Source organism: Podarcis pityusensis (assembly GCF_964106645.2).
Source record: "Podarcis pityusensis genome assembly, chromosome: 14".
NCBI lineage: Eukaryota > Metazoa > Chordata > Lepidosauria > Squamata > Lacertidae > Podarcis > Podarcis pityusensis.
In genome coordinates this window covers 39,566,010-39,580,635 of record NC_138039.1, presented here as the reverse complement: position 1 = coordinate 39,580,635, position 14,626 = coordinate 39,566,010, and the positions used below count along the sequence as shown (strand labels likewise).

Sequence of the window (14,626 nt, the reverse complement as noted above, 5' to 3'; positions counted from 1 at the left end):
GTGGGTGATGCAAATAAAGATTCTGCTGCTGCTACAAGATGTTGTGATGGGCAATAGCTTTTAAATGAGAATTAGACAAAATTCTTGGAGGATTTTTTTGATGATTACTGCCACTTACCGAAACATAGGAAATGGTCTTGCACAAAGTCCATCTAACCTTTGGTCCTCCAGGTGTTGCTGAACTACCACTCCCATCAGCTCCAGCAAGCATGGCCAATGGCCAGGGATGATGGGAGTTGTAGTTCAGCAACATCTAAAGGGCCAAAACTTCTCCATGTCTCATCTAAATATTATCCACACTGCTCTTCAGGATTTCAGACAAGGACACTGTGGTTGCTTCCAGGTGACCTATTTCTTAAGCATTCGTGCTGATTAGTTTGCAAGGAGGTTTTATGATGCATCAAGCAACTGTTGCCCTACACTTTCCAATGCATTTTATTGTCACTACAAAAGAAAAAGGGTGGAAGCAGGCTTGCTGTGCAAGATCACTAGTATTTGCTTAACCTGAATGTGGTGGCATGAAATGGAATCCTACCTAAAAATAGCAATCTCAAAGCCCCCTGTTGCCTCTGAATCCCAGTTGCTGGTTGGCAACAGTGCAGTAGAACTATTGCCTTCAAGTCCTGTGTTCTGTTTTTATTTTGCTAATATGCAATATAAAATAATATGTTGAGGTCTGAAAGCCTCCAACCACATAAAATAAAAACCAGCAGAAAGGTGCACAGCTTCATCTCAGAGGAAATCCTTTGGGAGGTACATAATTCACACAATTCTTATGTAGCCAAATGCTTTTGAAGGCGACTAGCATGGGTCTTTCATTGATAGACTTATTTGTATAAGTTATGAACATCCTCCAACATGCTTAAAATGTCTCTCTCTCCCTCTCTCTCTCTCTCTCTCTCTCTCTCTCTCTCTGCCAATCCAGACACGTTGCTTGAGCTTCAGTGTAAAGTGCAATTTTCCAAACCTTCATATATCATTTTTGAAGGCTTATTCCCCTTAAGCCCTTCCAGAATCTGGCGGTTCATGTTCTTCCTCCAGTCATTGTATACTAGATCTTAATTATTCCCACTAAATAAGTTCAATAGAGCTAGCTTTCATAGTCCCCACCTCCCTGTCTGCCTACTATCTTTGAAATTTCAATGAAAACAGAACCTCAGTGTTTCGAAACTTCTATGTAATCCTACCAAGTGGGGGAAAATACCCTTTCCCTCTTCATCCCTATCTGGCAAGTAAGTAAGTAAGTAAGTAAGTAAGTAAGTACTTTTTGTCCATTTGTGCTACGTGAATAGGTGTAAAATACAATTTTTTGCTTGATTTTTAAGGATGTTTTTCTAAAGAGTGCTAATGTTGTTTGGGAATTTTTCCTACACAGGCTATTGTTCTTCTTTTGCAAGTCCCTATTAGTTTCCCATATACAAACAATTTTAAACCCATATCCTCTTTAATTAATATGGTTATTAAAAATCCAAGTAAATGTAAAATCATCACAACCCAGCAAAACCCAATGAATTACACACAAGACCCAAAGACAGAGGCAACAATGAACAGCGGAATACCTTTATCTCTGTTGATGGCTTTTTCTGAGAAATGAAATGGAGGTTGGTTTTTTTTTTAACCAGATCATGACAAAACATCAGGAATGGAGGGAACAGATAAAATTTGCAATACATGTTAAAACTGGCCTACAACCGCCACTGGGCCATCACTGATGTCAAATGACAGTTGTGACTTTTTTGGTCCTTCAGTTTATTTATTTAAAAGCATTTATAAACCACTTAATGTTTTTAAAACCTCTTAAGCAATGTATGATATAAACCAATTTGCAATATTGCATAAAAATACAACAGAGAGCCAGTGAAACAGTTTTTAAAAGCATATAAGATCATATAAAAATTAATAAAAGGAATTTGTGGAGAATACAGAATCACAAAACAGGGCTCAGTCATATGGAGGGAAGAAAACCTGGGCATAGAGATCTGTCTTTACAAGATATCAGAAGGAAGTGATGGTTGCTGATAAGGTAAAGGTAAAGGACCCCTTGACGGTTAAGTCCAGTCAAAGGCGACTATGGGGTTGCTGTACTCATCTTGCTTTCAGGCCAAGGGAGCCGGCGTTTGTCCACAGACAGCTTTCCGGGTCATGTGGCCAGCAGGACTAAACCGCTTCGGGCGCAACGGGACACTGTGACGGAAACCAGAGTGCACGGAAACGCCATTTAACTTCCCAACTTGAGAGCCAGTGTGGTGTAGTGGTTAAGAGCGGTAGTCTCGTAATCTGGGGAACCGGGTTCGCGTCTCCGCTCCTCCACATGCAGCTGCTGGGTGACCTTGGGCCAGTCACACTTCTTTGAAGTCTCTCAGCCCCACTCACCTCACAGAGTGCTTGTTGTGGGGGAGGAAGGGAAAGGAGATTGTTAGCCGCTTTGAGACTCCTGAAGGGGAGTGAAAGGCGGGATATCAAATCCAAACTCTTCTTCTTCTTCTTCTTCACCGCAGCAGTACCTATTTATCTACTTGCACTGGAGTGCTTTCAAATGGCTAGTTTGGGAGGAGCTGGGACAGAGCAAAGGGAGCTCACTCCATCGTGGGAATTTGAACCGGCAACCTTCTGATCAGCAAGCCCAAGAGGCTCAGTTGTTTAGACCACAGTGCCACCCTCCAGGAAGCACTGGCCGTTTCTCCTGATACATGTGTGTGGCAGCAGGAAGGGCATTCCATGGTATGGCGGCAGAAGCGGAAAATGTCCATTCTGATACAGTGGTACCTTGGGTTACATACGCTTCAGGTTACAGACGCTTCAGGTTACAGCCTCTGCTAACCCAGAAATAGTACCTTGGGTTAAGAACTTTGCTTCAGGATGAGAACAGAAATCGCGCAGCAGCGGCGCGGCGGCAGTGGGAGGCCCCATTAGCTAAAGTGGTGCTTCAGGTTAAGAACAGTTTCAGGTTAAGAACGGATCTCCGGAATGAATTAAGTACTTAACCTGAGGTACCACTGTATTCCTATGGGCAGAATACCATAGACAGAATTTCCCCGGCTGATTGCAACATCGCAACCATTTGACGGTGACTCCAACAGTGTGACTGGTCGGCCACTACCCTTTTTGAAACAAGGCATAAATCGCATCCGGCGTGGTTGGGTTGAAAGGACTAGATCACTGACGGTCTATGCCAGAGGTTTTCAACCTTTTTGTGTTCATGGCTCCCTAGACCAGGGGTCTGCAACCTAAGGGCCATTGGCCAAAAGTAGCCCATGGAGGTCGTTTGACCGGTCCACAAGCCAGCCCCGAACCGAGTTGCCCGCTCACGCGCTGCGCTAAACTGGCACGGCCCAGGTACTCGCTTCCGTGGCGCTGAAAATCGCGTCTGCGCACTCACAGACGCCGAAAATCACACACACACACACGATCTGGCCCAGGCAAGATAAACCTTGCCGACCCCTGCCCTAGACCAACCACATTCTTTTTGCGGCACCCCTGTGGGGCTCAGGAGCCAAGTTACAGGGAACCAGGCAGAGGGCCTTCTCAGTAGTGGCACCCGCCCTGTGGAACGCCCTCCCAGCAGATGTCAAAGAGAAGAACAACTACCAGACTTTTAGAAGACATCTGAAGGCAGCCGTCTTTAGGGAAGCTTTTAAAGTTTAACAGACTACTGTATTTTAATACTTTGTTGGAAGCCGCCCAGAGTGGCTGGGGAAACCCAGCCAGATGGGCGGGGTATAAATAATAAATTATTATTATTATTATTATTCCTGCCTGCAGGGCTGGCAGCCCCTCACCCTTTTTCAAACATCCTCCCTCAGCCTCCTCTCCTCTTCCCTCTCCTAGGGAGTCCTCTGGGCAGCTGCTGCCGCCGCCCTGGTCTCTGAGCTGTTCCTGGCTCCCACCCCATAGAGAGGCACCATTCGTCTGCGGAGCTTATAGTCAGGGCCTCTGCAATAAACAGCTGTGCAAGCCTTTGGGAGGCAGAGACGCGTGAGGGCATCAGAGGAGGGAGGGAAGGAAAGAGGGACAGAGGCCAGCTGCCCGCAGCACCCTTGACCATCATTCAAGGCACCCTGGGGTGCCATGGCACGCTGCTTGAAAACCACCAGTCTATGCTAACAACAGGAAGCCAATCGATTCACAGGCAGAGCGGAAGCCATTCAAGAGCATATGCTAGCTTCCCAAGGCTTTGAGTGCACAGAGTTTCTTAGCAATTAACCAAAAGTCCATTTCCATTCATGGAGCTGCCTTTGAGCAAACACGCCTCGAATCCGTAGCTTGCGGCCCATTCCACCCAGAGGCAGGGTAACTATAACAAAACTGTTGCTTGCATCATGTAATATTTGCCAGGGGTGCATTCTGAGCCCCCGCTTTTCCTTTGTCCCTTTTCTGCTTCTGTTTGTTCATTCCTCCAATGAATGAAAAGCTCTTGGCTCACAGTGAAATGGTTTCGGGACTAGAGATACAAAATAAATGTCACGTCCAGGGTTTATGACGTGAGATCTGAAAACATTGTGGAATAAACGGTGGCTTCCTATTTATTCTTCCAAATTGGAATTGGAATCGCTCTTTTCCACGGTTTTGTAATCTTGCCGTTTATATACAATCTGACAGTTATTTAAATAGCTTATGTTTTTCTCAATGGCACACTTTCTGGGAGCCTATTTTACCAAACTCCTCAAATGGGGGAATATCAGTGAAACTATGTGGAATGTATGACAAAGATCACATCCTTGTTACCATGTCAAGACTCTTCAGGGACCTGTGAAAATGTGGAGAAATGGCTTATTATTATAATTTTTTTAAAAACATACTTAAAAGTATAGCGTACAATAAGAGAATGTCAATATATAACTGGATATATAGATCATTAAGTTATATTATTTGGTTACGTTAAAGATTTTGTCTTGGAAGGAGGTAGAGAGAGAGTAATAACAGCTGCCCAGATGGCTGTCAGCTATAACTGAAGAGAACAGAAACCAACCCACAATGGAGGACTGGATTTTAAGGATGTGGGAAGTGGTTGAAGCAGTAAAGCTGACAGAGTAAGATTGATTGAGAAATTGAGTTTGCTTGTAACAAAACAAAATAACGTTGAACCATATGTACTGTTAGGAACACTGGTTAACCATACAGAAGACTACTGAAACAATATTTGCATAGAAGAAGAAGAAGAGTTTGGATTTGATATCCCGCCTTTCACTCCCCTTCAGGAGTCTCAAAGCGGCTAACAATCTCCTTTTCCCTTTCTCCCCCACAACAAACACTCTGTGAGGTGAGTGGGGCTGAGAGACTTCAGAGAAGTGTGACTGGCCCAAGGTCACCCAGCAGCTGCATGTGGAGGAGCGGGGAATCAAACCTGGTTCCCCAGATTACGAGACTACCGCTCTTAACCACTACACCACACTGGCTCTCATAGTGGCATTCTGCATATGTATATGTATTTACCCCATATATAATGATGATGATGATAAAAGTTAATAAACCTCAAATAAAACAAACCAACAAACAAATAGAGACATACCAGAATCCGTCATGGCTGCCTGACCAGCTCCAGTTTTTGCAGACTCTGTGTTCTCACATCACGAAAAGCTGGGATTCCTGACTTGCTATAAACGAGCCATGTGCTGGTGCAAACAATTCATAGTAGTTTCTTCTTTCCTTTGTGTGAGTGAGACGATCTTTCTAGAAAGGGTTAGGTTGTTATGACACCTGAGCCAGGATCCTGGTTTGTTGCTCCCAAACTAGCCAGGATCATGTCAGGACTGAGGGAGATCTGCCTTCAAGGTTGGTCCACAAACTGTGGCTAATGCAGGATGCAGCAGGAAGGTTGTGGAGCAGAATAAGCTACTGTGAACTTGTGGCACCATTGTAAAAACAACTGCTCTGGTTGTTTACTACCAGGCCAAACCTAAGGTTCTGTTCTTGATTTATGAAGTAATAATAATAATAATAATAATAATAATAATAATAATAATAATTTTTATTTATAACCCGCCTTCCCTGGCCAGAGCCGGGCTCAGGGCAGCTAACACCAGTAAAATTACAGTAAAAACATAATGGGGGGGGGGACCCAATTTAAAATACAGGTTAAAATGCAATTTAAAATGCAGCCTCATTTTAAAAGTAGCCCATAGATCAAAACCATAAGGGGAGGGAAACATAAGGGTCAAACTGAGTCCAAACCAAAGGCCTGGCGGAACAGCTCTGTCTTGCAGGCCCTGCGGAAAGATGTCAAGTCACACAGGGCCCTAGTCTCTTGTGACAAAGCGTTCCACCAAGTCGGGGCCAGTACTGAAAAGGCCCTGGCCCTAGTTGAGACCAATCTAACCACCTTGCGACTTGGGACCTCCAAAATGTTGTCATTTGTGGACCTTAAGGTCCTCCGCTGGGCATACCAGGAGAGGCGGTCCCGTAGGTACGTGGGTCCTAGGCCACATAGAGATTTAAAGGTAAAAACCAGCACCTTAAACCTGACCCTGTACACCACCGGGAGCCAAGGCAGTTGGTAAAGCACTGGATGAATGTGATACCGCGGCAAGGACCCCATAAGGAGCCTCGCTGCAGCATTCTGCACCCACTGGAGTTTCTGGGTCAGCTTCAAGGGTAGAGCGAGTTACAATAATCAAACCTGGAGGTGACCGTCGCATGGATCACTGTGGCCAGATCAGGGCGAGAAAAGTAGGGAACCTTTGGTCCTCCAGATGTTGCTGGACACCAGTTCCTATCAGTCTCCCAGTCAGCATGGCCAATGCTCGGGGATGATGGGAATTGTAGTCCCACAACATGTGGAATGACACAGGCTCCCCATTGCTGCCCTAAACAATTTGGGATTATTGGGAAACAACTGGGTTATCTGAATGTCTCCTGTCTTCTGTATGGACCTGCCCTGTTCCCAATGGTATTTAGCTTCTATGTCAGGAATTGGAAAAACAAGGGCCAAATTCTCTTTTAAGTAACCTCCTGGAGGCCACATCCTGGTGGTTGGGGCCAGGTGCAAAAATGAGCTGAGCAACAAGTGAGAACTTCACCTTTGTACTGTAGGCAAGTTTCTATTTACAAGCTCAACAAACATTGTAAGTTAATAAATGAAAGCAAATAAGTAAAACCAGGACTTTTTTTCAGCTGGAACTTGACAGAACTCAGTTCCGGCACTTTTCCGGTGACCACCATTGCCATTCTAAGAGGATGGCGTTCATGGTGAGTTCCAGCAGCTCTTTTTCTAGAAAAACAGCACAGAGTAAAACCAAAAGAAAAGAAAAAAGCTAAATGGAAAATAAAACACACATCACAATGTATCTCCTTGTACTTTTATCCTCACTCTTTGGTTCTTGGTGTCTTTCTTATCAATACTTCCGTCTTCCCTGTATCAAAGTATCACAACTATATGATATGGCCTATCAACTGTGCTTCTTCAAGTATCTAAAGAAAACAGAAGGATACCTCTCAACTGCTCTGATTGAATCAGGACATCCTGTTTTTGGGCGCCGTAATTTAACATGGGTCATGTGACTCACATGGGAGTGTTTCCCTGAAGATGTGTGTCCCAGTTTTTCGCTGTGACATGTTGGAGGGTATGCAGAAAGTATAAATAATAAGGGGAGTTGCGATACGAAGAGTTTTATTGCCTGGAAATCTCCCTTTTAACTCACTCTTGATATACTGTCCCAAAAAGAACACCCCCCAAGGGTATTAGGTTTAGAACAGCCTTTCCTAAGCTAGGTCCCTCCAGAAGCTGTTGTCTTCCACTTATTTCAGCTCCAGATAAGTGAGTGTGTGCAGAAACTAGCTTATTGCAGAAATAATAATAATAATAATAATTTATTATTTATACCCCGCCCATCTGTCTGGGTTTCCCCAGCCACTCTGGGCAGCTCCCAACAGATTATTAAAAACACTATAAAACATCAAACATTAAAAACTTTCCTAAACCGGGTTGCCTTCAGATGTCTTCTAAAAGTCAGATAGTTGTTTATTTCCCTGACATCTGATGGGAGGGCGTTCCACAGGGGGGGTGCCACCACCGAGAAGGCCCTCTGCCTGGTTTCCTGTAGCTTCACTTCTTGCAGTGAGGGAACTCCCAGTGTCTGGGCTGAACAATGAGGGTGGAGATGCTCCTTCAGGTATACTGGGATGAGGCCCTTTAGGGCTTTAAAGGTCAGCACCAACACTTTGAATTGTGCTCGGAAATGTACTGGGAGCCAACCCCCCCCCCTTATTACCCACACTCCTTAAACCCACTTGCAAGGAGGACAGAAGGACCATATCATTGGCATATAGCAGGAGAGAGGTTGGAATACTATTTGATAAAGAAGTTGGAATATTATTTGATAATTTCCCCCAAAAGTCCTACCTGAGGTTTGGGTATGAAGCCTTATAATGAGACAAAGCAATCTGCCACCAATACGTGTGCATTGTGGGAAATCTCTCTTAAACAAAAATGTGCTGTGATGCCCATGTGCCACTCATATTAATGATGCAAACTTTTCCAGAGAATGCCCCCGTTACTTCATAATTCATTGCAGTCGTGCAAGAAGTTATGAAGGCAGAAGTGATCTGCTTTACAAAGAAAATCTAGGCAAAAAACTCCATCAGCAAAATATAGTGAGAAAGTTTGAGGACTTCCAATCTCCTCCCAAAAAACAAATGTGAGCTTTAGAGAAGTGATTTTTCTCTGGATTCACAGAATTATGGAGTTGGGAGGGACCTTGAGGATCATCCAGTCCAACCCCCTATATGCAGCTGTCCCATAGCAGAGATCGAACCTGCAACCTTGGTTTTATAAGCACCATGCTCTAACCAACTGAGCTAGACAGCAATGGAATATAAGGGGAGAAACGGCTACATTTCACCTTCGCATCTTTTGCAGTCTCTGTAATTATCCAGCCTCCTTCTACCAGCTGATACTATTGAAATTAAAAAAAAAAAACTCCTGCAGGTTAAATGCAAATACCATTTAAGATCATATCTTGCCCTGTAACTGACAATGACAAAGCTGATATTAAGCTAGTTTACTACGCCAGTCACCAATTTGCACAGCAGGAGAAGAGACATTTGGAAGGATTTGGTGCTGTGGTCTAAACCACAGAGCCTAAGGCTTGCCGATCAGAAGGTCGGTGGTTCGAATCCCCGCAACAGGGTGAGCTCCCATTGCTCGGTCCCTGCTCCTGCCAATCTAGCAGTTCGAAAGCACGTCAAAGTGCAAGTAGATAAATAGGTACCACTCCAGCGGGAAGGTAAACAGTGTTTCCGTGCGCTGCTCTGGTTCGCCAGAAGCAGCTTAGTCATGCGGGCCACATGACCCGGAAGCTGTCTGCTGACAAACGCCGGCTCCCTTGGTCAGTAAAGCGAGATGAGCACTACAACCCCAGAGTCGTCCGCGACTGGACTTAACGGTCAGGGGTCTCTTTACCCTTTACCTACAACATTCTTAACCCATTTTTAATATTATAGGAAACCAAGAGAAGAGTTACAACCAAACACATTAGATATATACAGTTAAGTACTTAATTCATTCCGGAGGTCTGTTCTTAACCTGAAACTGTTCTTAACCTGAAGCACCACTTTAGCTAATGGGGCCTCCTGCTGCTGCCACACCGCTGGACCATGATTTCTGTTCTCATCCTGAAGCAAAGTTCTTAACCCGAGGTACTATTTCTGGGTTAGCGGAGTCTGTAAACTGAAGTGTATGCAACCTGAAGCGTACGTAACCTGAGGTACCACTGTATATATATTTACAGAGAGAGAGAGAGAGAGAGAGAGAGACAGACAGACAGACAGACAGACAGAGAGCTTACTGGTATAAAAAGTTTTGAGTCTGCATGCAACCTCACATGTTGTTTTGTCTTTTGTAAACTGTAAGCACGATAGTCCTTTCAGGGAGCAGCTGTTGTGAAAAGAACGAAGTGTCTCATAGCAACTTGCGTTACTGAGACTGGATTACTGCAATGCACTTTCTGTGGGCTGCCCTTGATTCTGCTCTAGCACTCCAACTTGTGCAGAATGCAACAGCTAGACTTCTGATGGGGGCACATAGCTGCCAACATGTGACACCATTGTTAAAGCATCTGCACAGGTTGCTTATCCACTACTGAGCCAGGTTCAACGTCCTTGTATTAATTTACAAAGCCCTGAATGACTTGAGTCCAGGATGTCTTAGGGATAGCCTGAACCCTTCATTGTCAGCTCAGTCACTGAGATCATCTGTAGGAGCGTTGCTGGTTGTCCCCTGAATTGGGGAGGCTCATTTGACATCAACACAAATCAGAGCCTGTGAATGCTTTGCCAGTAGGGATTCAGCAGGTGCCTTCTATCAGAATCTTAACTTTCAAATGTTTGCTGCAAACTTATTTTTGCTGCTAGCCTTATGCAGACAGGAGGAACATTTTCTGTTAATAGTCAGCTGGTGATCTGCTTTTGTAGTCTGCTGCTAAAACAGTTGAGCGCATATTTGTGGGGTAACCAGCCTCATATAACCAACATGCTTAAGTCTAATTAATGCACAAAGGGGTTAAGACCATAGAGTGAGCTGTCCTGCCAGGTAAGTTCACTTCCCCTCACCTTGGGAGGAATTAGTTAATCAAGTCTTTGTTGCCTCCCCAGGTTACCAGATGAGCTCAGCCTGTGATAAGGCTAAACCAGTTGTTCTGCTTAGCCACTTGGCTCTCACAAGCCATTATTGAGTTCCCATAACAGTAATTTAGGAACTTTAACCACTTTGGAACTAAACCAAATTTTACTGCATGTGCAACCTTTCTGACTGATGTATAGAAAAGCACATGAACTGGACCTTTGGGGAGTTTGTAAGTAAACCATTTTTAACCTACAGATTGTGTGGTCTTTTCCTATGCTGGGAGAAGAGGGGACTATTTTTGGAACCCACTTGGAAAGACATCTTTTTAAAATCTAATAACCTATATTTTCACACTTTGCTGCATGTTTCGTGATGTTAAATCACTGTCGGGGTTTGCTCACCATGGAGTACTTTCCCCCAACTAGGATTTGGCATCTTTTCTACTTATTTTTCCTTGAACTAATACTACTTTGAAGTCATCCCCTTTTCTGTCACCCTTGCTTCAGCAGACACCCAGCTTTTACTCTACCAGCCCAGCTTTTGTTGTTGTTGTTTAGTCGTTTAGTCGTGTCCGACTCTTCGTGACCCCATGGACCAGAGCATGCCAGGCACTGCTGTCTTCCACTGCCTCCCGCAGTTTGGTCAAACTCATGCTGGTAGCTTCGAGAACACTGTCCAACCATCTCATCCTCTGTCGTCCCCTTCTCCTTGTGCCCTCCATCTTTCCCAACGTCAGGGTCTTTTCCAAGGAGTCTTCTCTTCTCATGAGGTGGCCAAAGTATTGGAGTCTCAGCTTCAGGATCTGTCCTTCCAGTGAGCACTCAGGGCTGATTTCCTTAAGAATGGATAGCTTTGATCTTCTTGCAGTCCATGGGACTCTCAAGAGTCTCCTCCAGCACCATAATTCAAAAGCATCAATTCTATTTGCCAGGCGGTGATGGGCCCAGTGGCCATGATCTTCGTTTTTTTGATGTTGAGCTTCAGACCATATTTTGCACTCTCCTCTTTCACCCTCATTAAAAGGTTCTTTAATTCCTCCTCACTTTCTGCCATCAAGGTTGTGTCATCTGCATATCTGAGGTTGTTGATATTTCTTCCAGCAATCTTAATTCTGGCTAGGGATTCATCCAGCCCAGCCTTTCGCATGATGAATTCTGCATATAAGTTAAATAAGCAGGGAGACAATATACAGCCTTGTCATACTCTTTTCCCAATTTTGAACCAATCAGTTGTTCCATATTCAGTTCTAATTGTAGTTTCTTGTCCTACAAAGAGATTTCTCAGGAAACAGATGAGGTGATCCCATTTCTTTAAGAACTTGCCATAGTTTGCTGTGGTCGACACAGTCAAAGGCTTTTGCATAGTCAGTGAACCAGCCCAGCTAGATGATGCAATTCAGCTGGGGCTGGAGTGGCAGATTTTGCTGGGAGCTGCTGATTCATGGCTTCAGTCCTGCAAGAAGGCAAGAAACCACAGGAGTCCCACCGAGAAGCTGGCAACAGCTGGCAGCTGGTTCCTCTTCCAAAGTTCCTGGAGTCTTTCCAGAACTGGTGGCAGGGAAGACGTGACAGGCATCTTCCTTTTGTCACACTCCACTCATGACATCACCATCAAAGTGGCAAAATTCTATGCATCAGGGTCTACTACTGGGAACTGGATGACTAAAGTTTCTTACCAACCACACTTAACAACCAATAATTCAGTCTAGTGCCATGGTTTCCAAAGTAGGGCCCACGGCCCACATGGGGGCAATTTGATTTTTAAGGGGGGCAATTCGAGAATGAGTTATTAAGAGTGAAAGTGAAGGCTTCCTTCACTTTTTGAATAACAAGTATTATATGTTACCGGGGTGTGTGTGTGTGTATCAGGATTTTAGAGATGCTAAAGTGGGGCACGGCCAAAAAAAGGTTGGGAACCAGTGGTTTAGTGTGATCATCACACAACACATGTAAAAATCCTAGCTCTTTGCCATGCTTTTAATCCCAAATAGCCTTTTGATGACCTGTACACTGTAAAATAGGGATGCGGGTGGTGCTCTGGGTTAAACCACAGAGCCTAGGACTTGCCAATCAGAAGGTTGGCGGTTCGAATCCCCGCGACGGGGTGAGCTCCCGTTGCTCAGTCCCTGCTCCTGCCAACCTAGCAGTTCGAAAGCATGTCAAGTGCAAGTAGATAAATAGGTACCACTCCGACGGGAAGGTAAACGGCGTTTCCGTGCGCTGCTCTGCTTTGCCAAAAGCGGCTTCGTCATGCTGGCCACATGACCCGGAAGCTGTACGCCGGCTCCCTTGGCCAATAAAGTGAGATGAGCGCCACAACTCTAGAGTCAGTCATGAATGGACCTAATGGTCAGGGGTCCCTTTACCTTACACTGCAAAATGTCTATTATTATTATTGTTGTTGTTGTTGTTGTTTGTTGTTTGTTTGTTTGTTTATACTCCTAAGGGAAGCAACACTTGGACACAGGTCATTTGGTCTCTTGTGAGATGGATTGTATTTAAATGATAGTAATAATTCATACATTTATATTTCTACATATATATTAGCATATACAGTGGTACCTCGGGTTACATACACTTCAGGTTACAGACGCTTCAGGTTACAGACTCCGCTAACCCAGAAATAGTACCTTGGGTTAAGAACTTTGCTTCAGGATGGGAACAGAAATCATGCAGCGGCAGCGCGGCGGCAGCGGGAGGCCCGATTAGCCAAAGTGGTGCTTCAGGTTAAGAACAGTTTCAGGTTAAGAACGGACCTCCGGAACGAATTAAGTACTTAACCCGAGGTACCACTGTACTAATAATTGTTAAAAATTATTTATACCTAGCCCATCTGGCTGGGTTCCCGTGTGTGTGTGTGTGTTATATAAGTAGCCACCCTGAAGTTAATTCAGTCTCACCAATCTCAGTGTAGAGATCGGGGAGCAGAGATAAGGCAATGACTGTAACTCTATAATGCTTTCCAGTGTTTTTGTGGAAATATAAAGGGTGTGATAGCCCTTTTCACTTTGTTTTGTTAAATTTCAGCAGAAGTATCCAGTAGAAGCTACCGGTCTGGTCTGTGTTCCTTAGAAGAGGAGCAGCATAATTATATAATACATAGGAAGCTAAAATATAAAATAAAAATGAAAAGGGGAAGGGATGCCCAGTGATTCAGCTCAAGTTTTCAGAAAATGTATAGGGAAGTTCTAAACATTTAACATTTTATTATGTTTTTACATATGTCGTAAGCTGCCCAGAGTGTCTGGGGCAACCCAGTCAGATAAGCGGGGTCTAATAATAATAATAATAATAATATCATATTTTCATCGCAGAAATGCTGGAGCGTAAAATAGGAGGCAGGGCTTAGGTCGTTTAGGGCTTTGAACTGCTTGAATTGCAAAACTATTTTGATCCATCACCCTAGTGGGAAAGAAACAGAGCAAAAAAGAGAAAAAGGTCAAAACTTCTAGAAACACTGGCTTAGCTTTATTTTGTATTTATCTCAGAGGCAACACTCAACACATAGGATATATTCCAGAGGGGCCTTCTGGGGTAAATTCTATATAATGTTTATTATTTTCTGCATTTTATATCATAACTTTTGTTTTCTACATGGTTGCACCATGGTTGGACCCCATTATTATTATTATTATTATTATTATTATTATTTACTGTGTACAACATTAAGAGCACATTTTATGGAGCATAATAATAAAAACATAGTAAAATGCATAATAATGAAATGATCATAATAACAGTCCCTACCCCAGCTTTAACAGACCATAGAAGATCATTTAACGACCAAAGGAATGTTTTTGCCTAGAACTTAAGGATATGTAATGATGGCACCAGGTGAGCCTCTTTGGGGAGAGCATTCCACAGATGAGGAGCCACCACAGAAAAGGCCTGTTCTTGTGTTGCCACCTTCCAAATCTCTGAGTGAGCAGGGACACAGAAAAGGCCCTCAGATGACAACTGCAGGGTCCTGGTGGGTTTCTATGAGGAGAGGCGGTCCTTAAGGTATTGAGCTGTAGGAGGGCCAGGCTACCCTTAGCCATTTTCAAGTGAAGAGGGTAATTCTTCACAG

General features: G+C 44.1%; 1 long non-coding RNA gene across 1 annotated transcript in view; it reads right to left on the bottom strand.

Moving 5' to 3' along the window:
• LOC308462757 overlaps positions 1–14,626 on the bottom strand; it is a 226,437-nt gene that overhangs the window by 32,443 nt on the left and 179,368 nt on the right. The gene's annotated exons all lie outside the window — the stretch shown is intronic.